The 7,057-nt window shown below is 36.6% G+C and overlaps 1 protein-coding gene across 2 annotated transcripts in view; it reads left to right on the forward strand.

Annotated features, from left to right (window-relative positions):
• The first annotated feature begins 6 nt into the window (after positions 1 to 6).
• The window catches only part of ERBB2IP (erbb2 interacting protein), a 117,427-nt gene continuing 110,376 nt past the window's right edge, over positions 7 to 7,057 (forward strand). For both annotated transcript variants that reach the window (XM_005857950.2, XM_014549136.1), the window contains exon 1: positions 7 to 124. The gene's annotated coding sequence lies outside the window, so the exon portion shown is untranslated. The remainder of the gene's footprint in view (positions 125 to 7,057) is intronic.

A 7,057-nucleotide genomic window follows, 5' to 3' on the forward strand; every position in this document is an offset into this window, starting at 1 on the left:
GGCCGCCCCGCATCCGCTCTCACCGGGAGGAGTTCGGCCGGAGCCCCAGTGACTAATGAAGGGGAGGAAACCATGTCTGGCGGAGCCCTGAGAAAGCTGCCCTGAGACACCGTCCGACCGAAAGGTAATGGGCACGAAGGGTGTCTCCAGGTCCCGCAGCTCCTGGGCGGGGAAGAGAAGAATGCTGCTCCCCTTTCCCCAAGTTGTCCTCAGTTCTCCTTTGCTGCTGTCGAGCTGGGTAGTGTTTCAGGTGCTAAAGAGCAGAATCGGCCCCCCATCCCACCCCACCCCCCTCCCCAGCACCATCTGGACTCGAGTTATTTCAGCAGAGGTCGGAAGAATGCGGTGGGACGAAAACTTTCAAGCGATCGGAAGAAAGACCGCCTTTGTTCAGCACTGGGTCCCGAAGTCTTGCTTTTCCGGAGTATATACGGTGTATATATATATATATATATAGTTTTTATTTATGAAGTTGCTGAGCCTGGCAACTTTTGCTGTGGGAGAAAGTTAGTTAGGTGGCTGCAGCGAGTGATTTGCTGCTGTTGAGATGGCTGCCGCATTTGTTTATACTGTGACCGAGTATCTGGCCTTTGCGTTTAATCCTATATAGATATTTTTTTTTTTAGTTCCAATCTTTAGAACTATGTGAGAAAAGCCATATAAACAAAAACAAAAAAGAACGATTCTTAGTTGTTTTTCTAGATAGGTAGTTGTTTTTCTAGATAGGTAATAATATTTCTTCAGTATCTGGTTCCTTTCAGGCATTTAGAACCTTGTAATAATCGTTGGGTTAATTAATTGAAAGCAGCGTCTGCTCGATGTTTCTATGTAACTGACTTAGTGGGAAGGAAAAGGAAGGGGTCGTGTTATGGATAAAGAGAGTTAGGATAGAAAACGAACCCCTGTGAGTGGTTGGATTTGTTGGGACTTCTCTGCAATTGAGAACAACACACAGGAAGGGAAGTAGAGCGCTTGAAATGATTTTCATGGGAATCGCACTGACTGGTAAATAGCAGAGTGTTTTTTGAATAGTAGAGTGTTTACATGTTTGTGTTGGTCCTGACGTTGTGGCCCGCTCCACCTCAGGGGCTGGTAAGAGGTGCCCCACTCGGGGGGCAGGAACTGGTGGAGCGAGGGCGACATTCCACCGGTCAGGGCTGCAAACACTTCTGAGCCAGTCGGCGGCCCTTGGAGGTCCAGCTGGTTCTGGTCGCAGCAAACACAGTGTTTCTCCAGTGGTGTCTTTAAAGTGTGTGTCTCCCCCCCCCCTAAGTTAATACTGTGCTTTTGACTAGTTATTAAATAAATGTGAGATTCTGTGGGTAGGTATATCTTAAGTATAAATTGTTGGGTTTGTCCATGCCTCCCCAAGAAAAATTGTTGGCTTAAGTTCAAAGAAAAGAAAAAGTAGGTCTTAAAGAGCAGGATCAAATTATTTCACAACTTGTTCTTTGTTATTTAGTAAATACGTTTCAAAATGGAATTCTTTTAACTGTTTGTTAGTATATATTTTGATTTTTTCCCCTCAGAGCTTAGTCTCTGGAAATCTTTTTTTTTTTTTAGTTGGTAAGATTTGGGAACCACCCAGAAATTCCAGTTCAGTCAAAGTAGCCTTATCAAGGAATTTAAGTGCATAACTGATCTACTTTATGATTTTGGAACATATCATTAGGCAGCGAAAGGTTATTCTTGGGCACCTGAAAGAGCGGAACAAAATAAATGGCATTGAACCTCAGTTTCCTTATATGGCTTATACTTGGCCTCAGAGCAACAAAGCCTTAATGGAGCAAGTCTTGTATAGAGAATTATCACTTTAATTCTCTGCATTAGTAAATTTTACATATAAAAAGTATTGCAGCACTCAAACTTAACTACTTAAATCCCTGTTTTTAGATCTTGTTCTTGAATTTTTTTCTTGAGGGAGCAGTATGTTTGCAGAGACACATTTTTAGAAGCGAGATATTCATCTTTGTAGTTGCCATCAATGCCTCCCTGCCCCTCCCCCTGAAAGGAAAAATTTACTTTGTGGATTACTTACACTTTTGTTAGTTTAACACTGAATTAACTTAATGAATATTAGGCCTTATGTTATTGTCACAGTGTAAATATTTTCAAAGCCTTGTTTAAATGCGACAATGGTTTGTAAAGAAATTTTAAAAAGGTGATAATCAGTTAAAATATCTCTAAATGACTTTAAATTTCGGATATTCTTAGTATTTGTGTGGGTTTTCTCAGGTTAAATTGTCAGATCTAGAGTATTTCCAGTATTTGCTTATATTGCATAAAATGTACATTTAATGGAACTGTTTATTTGAAGGTGCTAGTTTTTAGTAGTGATAAACTTAATCCTTCAAGTAATTAATTCAAGTATTACATTATGAAGTCAGTCTACTGTTTGAGAACAAGCGGTTGCAAACTTTTCATGTATTTTTCTAGCTTACAGAGGTTAAAAAATGGAAACCAGCATTTTATTGTAATAACTATAGATATTTTACATTTATCATTAGTAAGTCTTCAAAATTCAGCTACTTTAGAGATATTGGTGCTGAGCTCTTGGTAGTAAACAATATCATACTTTAATAAACACACTTTAACTTTTCAGAAAGTTAGATGCATATATGGCACTTATTTTAAATAATTGCTTATAGATAACCTGATTTAGAGTTCAAGCTATTTTTGGTTTAGAAATAAATAATGGCAATATTTACAGAGTATTTGGGATAATGCAGAATTTTACTGGTTTTGGATGGCAAAGCACTTCTTTATGTAACTGTTACTTATCTAGAATTTTTTTTAACACATTTTATTGCTTTTCACTCTTTCCCATCCATTTCTGTTACATGCTTTGTTTTTTTCTGGGAACACTGGATGAAAGTCCTAAAGATGTCCTTTTCTGACAACATATTGTTCACAATAGGTTATTCCGTTTTTGAGTGCATACTATTTGATCTTGAATAGAAAATGTGTACATGAATTGTTGCTATGTTATATTTGCTTTTGAATTTTCTAAGGAAATAAGCCCAGCACTTCTGTTTTTTACCTATCTTTGATTTATTCCACATTCTTTTTGCTTTTTTCTTGGTGCCTATCATCACTAATTATTGAATAATTACATTCATGTTTTGGTTTACCTTTTAGCTTTCTCCTCTATCTTATATTTCCTAATTGTAAAAAAAAAAAAATCTAGCTGTTATTCCACTTTCTTTACTAATTCCTTTAGCTTCCTATTTTTAGTTAGCTTCATTTACTTCTCCTATTTTAGCTTCATTTACTTCCCCTATTTTCTCTATATTCAGCTGATGTTTCTTAATTATATTTTGTCCTTCCTCTCTCCTAAACTTTATTAGTCCATGTTTATCACCTAAAAAACCTGTTTAAAACATGAGTAGATAAAGTTTATTTTGTCAGCCCTGTGTAATTCTGAATATCCCTTTTGCATTCCAACTCAGTTTACATACCAATATTTTAATCTGGTATTTATTAATATGTTGTTTTTATTTATACTTTGTTGCCTCAATTCTTTTTTTTCTTTAATATCCCTTAAATTACCTTTGCTAAGATCAGGTTGTTATGTACTATTGTATTAAGACTCTCTACAACCACCTATCCATATTTTATTTGTTTGGCCTCTTAAAACACACAAACTTTTTATCTATGTACCTACCTTCTACATTTTGTTCTTTTTCTCCCTATCTTGCCTCTTAAAGTTAGATGTCTTCTCTGTAGTGTTCCTAAAATTTTAAAATTGCCTTTCTTTGTCTGTTTTTATGAAATAAGCACAGTGAAATTCTGTCATTCACTTTATTCTTGTCACTTCAAATTTTGTTCCAGGTGTCATTGGATGAAGAAGGCCTTGCCAGGCTTTATAAATAAGTGATAGTATGTAAGACAATAAAAAAGAATATCAAAAAATTAAGTTAATAAAAGAACCTACTTACATGGAGGTTATTTATCTATGACTTTAGGTATAGAATGTAGTAGAAAAACTTGAAAATAAAAAGACATCTAAGAAATCAAAACAGGCAAAATAAAGTCTGAGGACTTCATTCATAAGGCCATCCTTATGCGGAGCCCATTTAATTTTGTATATAGTAAGCTGTTTCCTGCCTTTTTGGTGTACCAGAAGGGGTGAGGAGGCAGTTTGACAGCATCATAAAGTTATGGCCTATGGCAGTGGTTCTCAACCTTCCTAATGCCGCGACCCTTTAATACAGTTCCTCATGTTGTGGTGACCCCCAACCATAAAATTATTTTCGTTGCTACTTCATAACTGTAATTTTGCTACTGTTATGAATCGTAATGTAAATATCTGATATGCAGGATGTATTTTCATTGTTACAAATTGAACATCATTAAAGCATAGTGATTAATCACAAAAACAATATGTAATTATATATGTGTTTTCTGATGGTCTTAAGCGACCCCTGTGAAAGGGTCGTTCGACCCCCAAAGGGGTCGCGACCCACAGGTTGAGAACCGCTGGCCTATGGTGTGACAGCAAGGGAATAGAAAAAAGGAAAAAAGACTGAAAACTTCGAAGACAGGGTTGTCTTGGACAACTTGCTTTGGGACAGAGTGCCTTATATATTTCATTTGTCCTTAGAAGGAGACACTATTATAGCATAGTATAATTAGAAGTAAATAGCCCTAAGGTCTTGGGATCTCCTTATATTCTAGCAAATTACTGAGAACCTAAAGCTTTGGTTTATGTGGGTTATATTTCCCATATTAGAAATTTTAAAATATTAATTTAAAATAACAATAAACTATGCATAACACTGTCTTAAAAAATAACTATTCTTCAAAACAAATCTTAAGCCAAAAGTGTGGGATTGTTATATATTTCTGCAAGTCCTTTATGTATGGTTGAATAGAAAACAGCTCGACTTGTCATATCCACTTGTACATTCAATCTTGCAGTATGTTTTGGTTGAAATATATGAAGAAAATCCAACATTATACAGATATTGTTTGAAAAGGGGAGGAGTATTTTCATAGCCTTTTTAGGTGATTGAGGGTATTCTTTGATACCATACCAAAAATTTTTTAAAAAATATATTTTATTGATTTTTTACAGAGAGGAAGGGAGAGGAATAGAGAGTTAGAAACCTCAATGAGAGAGAAACATTGATCAGCTGCCTTTTGCACACCCCCTACTGGGGATGTGCCCACAACCAAGGTACATGCTCTTGACCCGAATCGAACCTGGGGCTCTTCAATCCACAGGCCGACGCTCTAGCCACTGAGCCAAACTGGTCAGGGCACCATACCAAAATTTGACAAATAGTATTTTAGAGGGTAGCTGCAATGTCAAATGTGAAACCATATCAATGAATTCTTCATTTCTTGTTACCTAAAAATTTATTGTTTTTCTTGCATTTTGAATCTTTCACCTGCTCATGGTTTAACACCATATATTGGTATTTGAAAAGTACTGGTTCAGCCCTGACCTGTTTGGCTCAGTGGATAGAGCGTCGGCCTGTGGACTGGGGGGTCCCAGGTTCGATTCCAGTCAAGGGCATGTACCTTGGTTGAGGGCACATCCCCAGTAGGGGGTGTGCAGGAGGCAGCTGATCGATGTTTCTCTCTCATCGATGTTTCTAATTCTCTCCCTCTCCCTTCTTCTCGGTAAAAAATCAATAAAATATATATTTTTTAAAAATTTTTTTAAAAAAGAAAGGAAAGTACTGGTTCATTGAATTACACATTTCCCTCCAAATGTTGACACATTTCATTATGCATTAACAAACAAAAAAATGTTAATATCACCACTAATCTCATCAGAAAGTCTTTAATTTTGTGAAGCTCTCAAGCTCAAAGTTTTTACCATTCTAAATTTTCACTTGGAAGTTGAAGTATTAATCATTGGTAACAAACATGTTAGTGTCTTTCCTTTGAAGTTGCAAGCTAACTTTATTTTTGAGAAGATGTCTGTCAAAAAACGGTAGGGTAGTTTTCTATTTGTTCGTTGGTCAAATGGTGTTCCATGAAAAAAAGGTTAATTACGCTCATAACTCAAAATAATTATACAAGAGCTTTAAAGAAAGACATGTATTGAAATGTTGAGATGGAATACAGTTATTTTTCACTGCTTCATTAGAGATAATTCTTTTTTTTAATGTTTTTTTTTGAAATTTTTTTTTTTTTTTAAATTTTAGAGAGAGAGGAAGGGAGAGGGATAGAGAGATATTGAGCCCACAACCCAGGCATGTGCCCTGGCTGGGAATAGAACTGGTAACCTCTTTGTTCATGGGTCATGCTCAACCATTGAGCCACAGTGGCCAGACCGTTAGAGATATTCTTAAATGAAAGTGGCATTTAAAAAGATATCTGGGCCCTAACCGGTTTGGCTCAGTGGCTAGAGCGTCGGCCTGCGGACTCAAGGATCCCAGGTTTGATTTCGATCAAGGGCATGTACCTTGGTTGCGGGCACATCCCCAGTAGGGAGTGTGCAGGAGGCAGCTGATCGATATTTCTCTCTCATCGATGTTTCTAAGTCTCTATCCCTCTCCCTTCATCTCTGTAAAAAATCAATAAAATACATTAAAAAAATAAATAAAAAGATACCTGGGAGTATGTAGTGTGGTATTAGTATGGCTTGGTACCACAGCTTATTGTGTGCGCTAAGGTACTAGAATTTTTCCCCCCACAATTTCTTCTGCACCATTGCTGTCAGGAAGGGGCAAATAATCTAGTATTATTATGAAAATGTTTTGACCTTGAAGACTACTTGAAAGTGTCTCAAACTTCCAGGGCCCTTAGATAACACTTTGAGAAATAGGTGAATATTGGGATTTATGGAGCTTTCATTACTTCTCTCCCTACCCCTACCCCCCCGCCCCCCCTCTGGTGTCAGGGAGTATCTTGAGGCTTGATATTTTAGCTCACTTATTTGGTCTTCAGTTCTTTTTAATTTTCCTATTTTTCGGGGGTGGTGGGGTGGATAGAGTTGCTAAGAGCTCTTTGCTTTTTTTTTTTATTTTTAAGTGTTTTTATATATTTTTTTTCTTTAATTAAATATTTATTGTTCAGATTATTACAGTTGTTCCTCCTCTTT

The sequence above is a fragment of the Myotis brandtii genome, unplaced genomic scaffold, assembly GCF_000412655.1.
Source record: "Myotis brandtii unplaced genomic scaffold, ASM41265v1 scaffold115, whole genome shotgun sequence".
NCBI classification, from domain to species: domain Eukaryota; kingdom Metazoa; phylum Chordata; class Mammalia; order Chiroptera; family Vespertilionidae; genus Myotis; species Myotis brandtii.